The sequence below is a fragment of the Stegostoma tigrinum genome, chromosome 29 (genome assembly GCF_030684315.1).
Source record: "Stegostoma tigrinum isolate sSteTig4 chromosome 29, sSteTig4.hap1, whole genome shotgun sequence".
In the NCBI taxonomy this organism is placed as follows: Eukaryota; Metazoa; Chordata; class Chondrichthyes; order Orectolobiformes; family Stegostomatidae; genus Stegostoma; species Stegostoma tigrinum.
In genome coordinates, this window is record NC_081382.1 from 14,397,159 (window position 1) to 14,409,372 (window position 12,214).

Genomic DNA, 12,214 nt, shown 5'->3' on the forward strand with positions numbered 1-12,214 from the left:
CACAATAAAAATAAGTTTACAAGACATTTGCAGATTCATAAGTCAGCTGTTAATATGCAAATCCCCACACACTTCAGCACTTGTTGCTATGGATCTGCAGAAAAGCACAAAATGATTAGACTGAGGTGAAGATTAAAGCTATCCTAATTGCATTATGGTTGGCCTTTCAAATTGCCCCAGTGGCTGTTGCTTCATCTTAAACCCCCTAGATTCACATGAATAATATTGTCTTTAATTGACATTTGTGTCTTGTGCAGCAGCGAAGGTATGCAAATCATTATTGCAAGTAAACAGCCTTTAGAGTTGATCATGTAATCACATAGCATGAAGACAAGCATGATGGTGGCTGTTGGAGCAATCCCGGTGTGCAGAAAATCTAACATTGGGCTAAAAGAAGAATTACAGTTAAAAGTGTGTCGACTCAGTGATCTAAAAATGCAAGTATGCAAATGATCATTGTGGAATAAAGAAATTTGTGATAACCATTTTGATTAAGTCATTTACATAATCAATATATTCTTGCATTCAGTATTCAGATGTTGATCTTAAGATAACCTTCCAATTTTTTCAGCATTACATGCTTGTCAAGAAATATAAGAATTCATTACATTCTGTTATGAGTCACTGGTTTGCCAAGTACTGAGGTCTGTCCGACCAATTAACCTTCAGCTGAATGGTAGGGCAATGCTACATCTCTGATATTTCACAGTTCTTGCCACACTTCTCAACAATATAACATTAGCTGCCATGAGGTAGATACAAAAAAATAGCAATTTTAATCTGGAGGTTTGAAATAATCTAATATCTGTCATAAATCATTTTAACAGCTAACTAAAAGCTAAATTGAAAGAAATAATCCAACCTTTAAATCCAAGATTTTTAATTTGTCGTCATATCAGAGTATATCTGAATAATGACCATTGTTTGAGGAATAATTTATCAGAAAATAACTGTATCATTTGATTGGAGAACTGAAGAAACTTGTTTGGAACAGGCTGATAAATCTCGTGACTGTGGATTCTAGGAAATAGCAGAGAGAAAGGAAAAGAGAACCATTTGTTTGTGTTCATAATGAATTAAGAAAGGCAGATTATCTACAAACACAAAGATCGTTTGAAGCTCTGATATGAAACAATGATGTTTACTGTTTGTGTATACCATCTTTCAACAGTGAAAGAACCTGGTGCACCAAACTCTTAACTTATCAATGGCTTATGCACAAGAATTGGCTTTAAGAGTGAGGGGTTCAGTTGTTTGAATAATCACATATTCCCTTCAATTAGCTAGATCTCTATCTTGCTTATTCTGCAGGTGGATTGCATAAGGGAAAGAACCTATTCAGTGCATGAGAGCAATTTATGCTGGCTCCCTCGCACCACACGCCTATCCCTGTACACCTGTTGAAATGATACACCCACAAAATTTTAGTTTTTACAGTTAATGTATAGTATACAAAAAATATGACATGGAACTTTATTGAACAAAAATCAGAAACCACTGGAAATGCTCATCTGTGCAGAGAGCAGACAGTCGATCTGCTGACACGGACCGAGAATCAAGCCTGCAAGACCTTATAAAGAGACTCACCTCGATGAGAGACCTGGACCCTTTGATAATGAAGTAGTAATTTTGGCAGCATAGAGAATTGGAGAATTCAGAGAGTACAGCTACAATTAGCAAAGTAGTCACTCAGGAGAGGTTGCACATTAAAACTGCAGTCCACCCCCGACCAAATATTAAGATGACGCCCACCTCCCTACTTATCATTTCGCCACTCCTCTACAAAGTGCACCTTCCCTCAGACCCCTGAAACCTCATGGTCCCATAACCACTTCCTCGTGGGATCCAGCGAACCCAATCTCCTGGAAACTATTCAACTCCCATCACAGACTCAGCATTATCTTCTCTGCCACTGAACCAAACATCCCACCACTGCCTACCCTGCCCCCCAAAAACATCCCCGCCCCTCTTTACCAGATTCTAACATCTTCCCTCCTCAGCCATTTCTTCAGTTCCCAGGACAAGAGTTTCCTCTTTCTTCCAGTCCTCTGCACCTCTTCCAAGGACTTGGCATCTGGCACCCCACTCTTACTGCCCACATGATCTCCCATAAGCACTAAATTGCTCAACTGGCACCATTCCCACATTATGCTCTGGCACTCTACCCATCTTACCTGGCACCCTGCCCATTTGGCACCCTGATACTCTGCCCATTTGGCATTCTACTGACCTGACACCCCTCCCAACTGACACCCTATCCTTACACTTACCTTACATACTTATCCTTTCACAGGTGACATAAAAATGTCTGTGATGCTGAGCATTTATATCAGAAGATATGGCAACTAACTACTGTGACAAAGGGACATGGTTTGCTTTCCCCCATTTATCTCACACTACGAGGACGAAGTTGGAGTTGAGCTTGGCTTCATAATTCTGCAGAATCATGCTCAGCATCTCTTGCCAGAAATACAGAGCATTTTTTTTAATGTAGAAGAATGTAAATGTAAAAAGAATGGGAGTGGAGTGCCAATCTGGCAATGAGTGATGTATTGACAGTGATGGAATTCGTGGTAGACAAACAGGAAGCTGGAAAGACACAGCAAGCCAGGCAGCATCTAGAGGAAAGGAGCAGTAAATATTTTGGGTCTCACCCTTCTTTGGGACTGAAAGCTATGGGCTAAGGCTCCAAAGATCTAGTCACATAACCCAGGCTGTAAATTCAGTGTTTTATCAGAGGTACCATCTTAAGCATGGAACACTAGACAAATGCCTTCAGGTAGGTACAAAAGATCCCAGGGTATGTTTGAATAAAATGAGGGTGATTCTCCAGATTCTACCTAAATTTTGTCCGTCAATCGATGCTCTCAATAAATGATATTCTGGTTGTTTCCTAGAGTTTTGAATTCACTTTGGGATGTGTTATCCTTAACGAGATCAACATCCATTGTAACATTGATTGTGCACAGTTGCCTTTTTCATTTCTCCTGTGCTATGCAATTACAGACCAGTTAAGATTGATTAATTGTAGACAAACAGGAGGCTGGAAGAACACAGCAAGCCAGGCAGCATCTGGAGGAAAGGAGAAGTCAATGTTTTGGGTGTTACCCTTCTTCAGGACTGGCTGTGGGGGTAGGGTGGAGCTACAGATAAAGAGAGGGGGAGGTAGTGCAATGGTGGTGATAGGTGGACTCAGGTACTGGTACAACCTGGTTGGTCAATGGGAAGGATGAATCCGGTTGGTGGCTGGAAAGGGAGGTCAAAGGGCGGAATGCAAAGGAGGAGGTGAGGCTGGAAAGGGAGCCGGGGGAATGGGTGGCAAGATTATTTGAAATTGGCAAATTCAAGGTTGAGTCCTCTGGACTGCAGTGTGCCCGGGCAGAAGGTAAAGTGTTCTTCTTCAAATTTGCATTGTCAGAGGCAGCACAGGGTGTGCAGTATGTGAGATCAATGTTAGCAAGGTCAGCATTATTTGAGGCTAGAAAGTCACTGCGGGGTCAGGGGTTGGGTCAGTGTCCTTGTGAGTCCTGTGCGAAGCCTATGGGTCTGTCTTGGGTCTGTGAACCCAGTGTCACCAGCACTCGGGCCTGGTTGACCGTAGGATCCTTAAACCCGTAATTAAATTTGAAAGAACATTATTAATAATCTTTTCACATTTAGAATTTAAGTTTAAAATTGTAGAACAGTTATAAGAAATATTAGAGTTAGATCTGCTGCAGGAAGCACATGAGAAGTCACATAATGTCAGCACCATCACACTGTTGTAACACTGGAGTCAAGTCACATTTAGGTCTAACCAGGAAAAGATAGTAAACTGCCTCTCCGAAGAGAATTAGTGGCCCAAATTTTATTCATGGTAATCCTGTTGCAATATGCTTACTACTATGGCTATATTTTTCTACCAGATGTATTTAACGTAATGATCTTAAATGAAGATGTCGTAGTATAGTGGCAATGTCACTGGGCTAGAAATCACAAGCCCCAGATTAATGTTCTAGTGACATGGGCTCAAATACTAACATAGCAGAAGATGACATTTGAATTAAATTTTTAAGAAATGGAAGTAAATGCTAGCCTGACGTAAACATTATCGTCTAGTTCACTGGTGTTCTTTAGAGAAGAAAATCAGCTGTCCTTACCTGGTCTGGCCTAGATGGAACTCCAGATCCACAGCAATATCGTTGACTCATAAATGCTCTCTGAACAGTTAGAGATGGTAAATAAAGTCTGGTCTAGCCCGTGATTTAGCACAAAATAAAATGTTCACAGCTGTCATAGTGGAATTTGAACACTGCCCATAGAGAATCACTGCAGACCCTTCCATTACTAGCCCACCATGCGCCCTCCCCCCTCCTTAAATATGCTGTTAGAGGAGCTGAACTCTATACAAATTGACTACCACATTTCCTAACATTACAGGAGTGATTACATGTCAAAGTTTATGTAAAGTGAAGGAAATTCTAACTTTACTCCAGGAATAGCCATGGAACACCTTCGAAGGACGTTAGGTCATGCTGACATCGTGTTACATGGAACTGGAGCCGCAGCCTGTTGGAATCCAAGTAAGAATCCTGTTTAGCCACCCTCTCCAACTAACTACGTTCACCAAAGCAATTGCTGTTTGCTTACAAGTGTGTAGATCTCGCATTACTACATGGTAGCAATGATCACAGAACTAAAGATTAGATTAGGCTCCCTACAGTGTGGAAACAGGCTCTTCGGCCCAGTAGTGAAAGCTTAACGTGAAACAAACGACACTCAGCCATAAGGCTAGCCCAGTGATCTAAACTCAAAGATGGGGAAAATACCTAAAGTGAAGTTCAGCGGTGATTGTGTCTGACTATAAGTGGACATTGAGGCATACTGAAGGCATGAACCAGGAATGGGAAGATCTGTACAAAAGCTACAGCACATGTGGAGAAGACCCATCGCAGAGTACACAGCTAGCAACACTTAGAAATCAATTTAACACAGTAAATAAAGTATTTTAGAAATAGAAATATGAAGACGTAGCAAGAAATAAGTGCAAGGAAAATACATCAGTGAACATGATACAAATCAAATCATGGTGGAATTCCATTGTCAGGAACCCAACACAATCAGTTTTATAAAGAGAGTTGCAGATTTAATGAGAAAGACCAGGTAAGATTGCAGTAGGGCATCCAGAGGATTAGGATGAGCTCTCCCTGGGAGATCTGACAGACCACAGGCAGAATTCAATTTCCTTGATTGCACAGATCCACAGGATGAATTTTGTTACACAGGCTAAAGTAAGTGGCTGAGAAACAAGATAACAGCATTCGAGAAACACCTGGACAAATACATAAATAAGAAGGAAATAGAGGGATATGGATCCTATTGGTGAAGTCAGCTTTAATATGGAAGGGCAAAATGTAGCAGTGCAGGCATGAAGGGCTGAAGGGCCTGTTTCTGTGCTGTATTGTTCTTCTAGTTCTCTGTATGATACCAAGGAGATATAATTATCCCATTGTACGTTGTAGCATGGTTGAGGCCAGGAATGTTTAGCCCATCCTCCAATAAACATTGTGGTTCATGACGTACAGAAAATAGAGCAAGAGGCTAGACGCGTGCTAAATTTTGCTGCAAAGGGAAACGAGATTGTGTTGATCTTTCAGTTCTTCCTGATCGTTAAGACCCCTAATTAAGTAGAGTTGCCTTTAACTTTAGACACCATGCATTTCACAGGTATCAAAGATACTACAGTCCTAGCATTGCAAAAAGGCAGACGCTGCATTTCTATCAAAACAGAAAGTGCGATTGCCAGGAAGAGTGGCTACCAAGAAAGGGAGCTGGCAGCCAACTGAATTTGGTCTACTTCAATACTGCTACATGGAGTAGCATTGTGGCTCAGTTGTTCGCAGTGCTGCCTCACAGCGCCAGGGACTGGGATTCAATTCCACTCTCGGATGTCAGTATAGAGTTTGCACATTTTCCCCGTGTCTGCATGGGTTCCCCCTGGGTGCTCCTGCTTCCTCCCACAGTCCAAAGATGTGCAGGTTAGGTGGCTTGGCCATGCTGACTTGTCTGTAGTGCCCCAGGATATGTGGGTGAGGTGGATTAGTCATGGGAAAAACAGGATTACAGGGATAGGATGGGGGTGGCTGCATGTGAGTGGGATACTCTTTGGAGGGTTGGTGTAGAGTTGATGGACCAAATGGCCTGCTCCCACACAGTAGGGATTCTATAATTTAAATCCTTGTGTTCATCATGGTTCGCAGACAAGTCATTATTGGAATTTGTCATTCCATACCATTAACATGATGCCCCTTCAGGAAAACAACAAAAGAGTTCATTCCTTCTGTGTTTGTTTTTTTGAAGAAAAACCAAGAATGCCTTTGGAGGTTATTCACTCAAGGACAAGATAATTAAGGGGAGAGGTTTGGAATCATGGTGAGGGGAATGTGTTGAGAGAGGAGGAAATATAAAAGAATTTAGGGGACGATGCAGAGTAAAAAAACAAAATAATCTGTGTGTAGCTGTGTAGCACGTGCAAGGCAGGTTGTGTTGTTGTGATGATATCAGACAGAACTGGACCCTGGATCTGTAGGGCTCCAGATATGATGTCTCCACTCTCTTTCCATCCTTTGCATATAGTTATAGTCATTAAAGCCAGTTGCTGTTCATAGTCTCAGATGTTGACCTCACATTACTACAGTTATTTCATCAGCTATGAAGCACTTTGGGATGCATCAGCATTAAAATAAGCAATGTGCAAATGCCTGTTTATTCCTGACAGGGCAGCATTATACCAAGAATGTAACGGCAAACTGGATTTGAGTGAAAATTCACAAGCTACAGTAGATACATGTACACTTGATGCATCTCTTGTTACCCTTTGTTATCCTGCTGTACAAATACTGGTTAGGGACTGTGAGGAACAGTGGTTTTATTCAGAGTTCATATCTCGCTCCTAGCAACATAATGACAGTTGACAGTTGGCATTGACTGAAGTGGAACTTCATAACATAACTACTGCCAGGTTATGTCAAAACGTTGGATGAAAGTGGAGCAGCTGAGAAACACAAGTATAGACATAATTATTTTGCTTCAAAGCTTTGAAGATGCAGGACCTGCAGGGAAAATTCACTTTAACTGAATCAGTCTGTCCTTAATTGCCCTTGAGAAGGTAATAGCAAGATGCCTTCTTGAAGCACCGCAGGTCACGTGCTGTGGTTGAGCCACAATAACCTTCTGGTAGGAATTCTAGGACTTAGACATTGGCAGTGAAAAAAACTGAGATATGTTTCCAAGTCATGATGGTATGTGACTTGGAAGGGAATTTGTAGCTGGTGGCATTCCCATGTATCTGCTGCCCTTGGCTTTCTAGAAGGAAGTGGCCATGGGTTTGGAATGTGCTCTCTGAGAAGCATGGACAAATTTCTGCAGTGAATCTTACATATAGTACACACTGCTGCTATTGAGTGTTGGTCATGGAGGCAGTGAATGATTGTGGGATATGGTGTCAATCAATTGGGCTGCTTCATCCTGTATGGTGTCAAGCATATTGAATGTTGTTAGCAGGGCATTCATCCGCGCAAATGGGAAGTATTCCATCATAATCCTGACTGGTGCCTTGTCAATGGTGGACTTGTTTGAGGAGTTAAAGAATGAGTTACTCACTGCAGGATTCTTAGTCCCTGACTTCCTCTTCTAGGCATTAAATTTATGTGATTAGTCCAGTTCAGTTTCTGGTTAATATAGCCTCCAGGATGTTAGTAATGGCGGACTTGGTGATGGGAATGCCATTGATTGGAGAAGAGCAATGTTTAGGTTGTCTCTTTTTGGAATTGGTCATTGCCCTGCACATGAATGGCACAAATGTTACTTACCAATTGCCAGCCTAAGTTTAGAAATTGCTTAGACCTTGCTGCATTTGAACATGGATAGTTTCAGTATCTGAGGAATCTCGAACAGTACTGAACATTGTGCAATTATCAGTGATCATCCCCACTTCTGATCTAATGATGGAAGGTAGGTCATTGAAGCAGTTGAAGATGGTTGGGCCTAGGACCCTACCCTAAGGAACGCTTCCAACAACCACAACCAGCTTTCTATGTGTGAAGTATGGCTCTGCCCAGAGGAGAGATTTGCCTGTTGATTCTCAGTTTGGTCAGGTCTTCTTAATGCCACACTCAGTGAAAGGGCAGTGTACTTTGTCATAGTAACTGAGTCAATGTGACAATGGCTGTTGAATCACTCTTCTCTGAATTAGAAAAACAGAAGTTTTCCATAACATAAGTGTGTAATCTGCACTTATCACTGTAGAGTATTATACTGTCAAAAATGAGTTGAAATGTTTATCAAAGCAGTAACTGCCTATTCCAGCAGAACAGCAATTTCAGCTTGTCTCATCAGTGACTGTTTTTATTCAAGCAACACCATCAAAGATGGATATCTTTTGCTTTTGTAGGTTCTCGTTATGTGTAAATTGCCTACTGTGCTTGTCAAGTTTTTACATTTCAAACATAACATATTATTTGTGAAGCACGTTCAAATGTTCCAGGAATGTGCAACTAGATGCTATCAAAGCAGACATTATTTGACTTCTCTTTTGTTACCAGTGGAAAGAAGTCACATCATATTAATAAATATGTCTTGAGAAACTGATAAATTGTAATTTCTGTGGTAATGCAGTTTCTGTATTTCAAATCAGATTTGTTGACTTGTTATTAGGTGTTTCAAATGATTTAACTTTCACTAAGTATCTGAAGAGTTGACTAAAAACATGACTTCATAGACATGAGCCACACATTTATGTTGGTGTCCAAATCAAAGTTGTTCATCATTTTCCAAGGTTAAGAAGTATATGTGGAACTTCCCATTGGGCATTAAATAGCCATTTAAAATGCAACTTCACCTTTTTCAAGGATGTCACAAGTTTCAAATGTGTGTTATCTGGTCAAAATGCTGTACCTCATATTGTTATTACAGTGATTAGATTAGGTCAATACTTGACTTGTGTGACTGCAAAAGAGTGTTGTTACAAAGTAGGCACCTGAGTCTGGAGTTGTTAATATTGCCCATTTTGAGCTGAGAAAATTACCATTATGTGTAACAGTCAATGACTTGAAGGAATCCTATTTCCAGTAAACTGAAGTTAAACCATAGCATGATAATAAAATGTGAGGCTGGATGAACACAGCAGACCAAGCAGCATCTCAGGAGCACAAAAGCTGACGTTTCGGGCCTAGACCCTTCATCAGAGAGGGGGATGGGGAGAGGGAACTGGAATAAATAGGGAGTGAAGGGGAGGCGGACCGAAGATGGAGAGTAAAGAAGATAGGTGGAGAGAGTGTAGGTGGGGAGGTAGGGAGGAGATAGGTCAGTCCAGGGAAGACGGACAGGTCAAGGAGGTGGGATGAGGTTAGTAGGTAGCTGGGGGTGCGGCTTGGGGTGGGAGGAAGGGATGGGTGAGAGGAAGAACCGGTTAGGGAGGCAGAGACAGGTTGGACTGGTTTTGGGATGCAGTGGGTGGGGGGGAAGAGCTGGGCTGGTTGTGTGGTGCAGTGGGGGGAGGGGACGAACTGGGCTGGTTTAGGGATGCAGTAGGGGAAGGGGAGATTTTGAAATGGGTGAAGTCCACATTGATACCATTAGGCTGCAGGGTTCCCAGGCGGAATATGAGTTGCTGTTCCTGCAACCTTCGGGTGGCATCATTGTGGCACTGCAGGAGGCCCATGATGGACATGTCATCTAAAGAATGGGAGGTGGAGTGGAAATGGTTTGCGACTGGGAGGTGCAGTTGTTTGTTGCGAACTGAGCGGAGGTGTTCTGCAAAGCGGTCTCCAAGCCTCCGCTTGGTTTCCCCAATGTAGAGGAAGCTGCATCGGGTACAGTGGATGCAGTATACCACATTGGCAGATGTGCAGGTGAACCTCTGCTTAATGTGGAATGTCATCTTGGGGCCTGGGATAGGGGTGAGGGAGGAGGTGTGGGGGCAAGTGTAGCATTTCCTGCGTTTGCAGGTGAAGGTGCCGGGTGTGGTGGGGTTGGAGGGCAGTGTGGAGCGAACAAGGGAGTCACGGAGAGAGTGGTCTCTCTGGAAAGCAGACGGGGTGGGGATGGAAAAATGTCTTGGGTGGTGGGGTCGGATTGTAAATGGCGAAAGTGTCGGAGGATGATGCGTTGTATCCGGAGGTTGGTAGGGTGGTGTGTGAGAACGAGGGGGATCCTCTTTGGGCGGTTGTGGCGGGGGCGGGGTGTGAGGGATGTGTTGCGGGAAATACGGGAGACACGGAGCTTGGAGACCGCTTTGCAGAACACCTCCGCTCAGTTCGCAACAAAGCTTGGAGACCGCTTTGCAGAACACCTCCGCTCAGTTCGCAACAAACAACTGCACCTCCCAGCCGCAAACCATTTCCACTCCCCCTCCCATTCTTTAGATGACATGTCCATCATGGGCCTCCTGCAGTGCCACAATGATGCCACCCGAAGGTTGCAGGAACAGCAACTCATATTCCGCCTGGGAACACTGCAGCCTAACGGTATCAATGTGGACTTCACCAGTTTCAAAATCTCCCCTTCCCCAACTGCATCCCTAAACCAGCCCAGTTCGTCACCTCCCCCCACTGCATCCCAAAACCAGTCCAACCTGTCTCTGCCTCCCTAACTGGTTCTTCCTCTCACCCATCCCTTCCTCCCACCCCAAACCGCACCCCCATCTACCTACTAACCTCATCCCACCTCCTTGACCTATCCGTCTTCCCTGGACTGACCTATCCCCTCCCTACCTCCCCACCTATACTCTCTCCACCTATCTTCTTTACTCTCCATCTTCGGTCCGCCTCCCCCTCTCTCCCTATTTATTCCAGTTCCCTCTCCCCATCCCCCTCTCTGATGAAGGGTCTAGGCCCGAAACGTCAGCTTTTGTGCTCCTGAGATGCTGCTTGGCCTGCTGTGTTCATCCAGCCTCACATTTTATTATCTTGGAATTCTCCAGCATCTGCAGTTCCCATTATCTCTTAAACCATAGCATGCAGCTTTAGACCAGTACTGAACAGATCATTGACTCTGCTGAAGTCTTTGGGCCTCTCTTTTCTTCTTTGACAAGTGTCAATGTACAACCTTGCATTTCAGGAAGAGTAAATTGTTTTGATCACCTTAAAGCTTGAATTATGTAGTCTTCAGCTTGCTCCGCTGTTCTGTGAAGGCAATGGAAATGACTGAAAGAAGATCAGCTTTGATTCCTGTGTTATGCCTACCCCTGCCTCCTTTTACATCTTTGCCTATTTTATTTTCAGTGTGACATATTGTTGGCTGAAGTGAACAAAGCATTAGAAGCAATGAATTTTAAAAGCATGGAATGTATAAATTTTGGGGGCTGTGTGGCATGAAGGTAGGAATTGCTTTATAGACAAACTGCATCTAGATCTGTGTGTGGGAATACGGATGTGTATGGCTGTGTGTGGAGGGACAGTATAAATGCAAGCAGTTCTTCATACAACAGAGGAAATCAGTGTTACTGTAAGAGTGGAGGATTAGCAAAAAAAAACAGTTTAGTCTATCTTGGGAGCAGAATTCTCAAGGCACTGCATGACATGTGTATGGTAGTGCATCACGTGTTTAACTGTCAAAAGCGTGGAAATCTGATTAGTTTGAAGATTCCCCTTAAGGACCCCAAAAGTGAAGTGAGCCACTGTTAATGTATGGACATTGACACCATCTCCTGAGGCTGAAGCACAGCTGGAGAACTGTGAAATACATCATACTTGAAAGAAAATGTTTGCAATATTTGACAATACTTGTAAAATATGTGACAATCAGGTTTTTTTTTAAAATACAAGTCAATAAAAGTTCACAAAGGAAATGCTTCAGTGAATTACAAGCAGAGATTGACTGCTGTTACTCAAAGAGCTATGATTTTAAGCGTGGGTGGGCTGAAGTGACTTGTAGTTCTCAGGCTAACTAATGTGTTGCGTGATCCTATTTCCCAAATGATGGCTTAACATAACATAATGACAAATGAAACTTGCAGTGACCTGAGCAACTCTGCCGTATCAAAATGTGGCTAATTTAGTGTCTTGCATTTTTAAATATCTCAGAAAACATATTAAATGAATCTATGCCTTTAGGAGGAAAGAAGGATCAAAAAATTACATTTCCATGCAAATTACTCTGATTAGCATTTGTCCTTGTCTAGTTGTGAAACAAGAAAGTGTACATTATTAGTTTATAATCTCCACTGAATCGCATC

At 42.8% G+C, this 12,214-nt stretch overlaps 1 protein-coding gene across 3 annotated transcripts in view; it reads left to right on the plus strand.

Moving 5' to 3' along the window:
* LOC125465340 (astrotactin-2-like) overlaps positions 1 to 12,214 on the plus strand; it is a 1,528,414-nt gene that overhangs the window by 483,932 nt on the left and 1,032,268 nt on the right. The gene's annotated exons all lie outside the window — the stretch shown is intronic.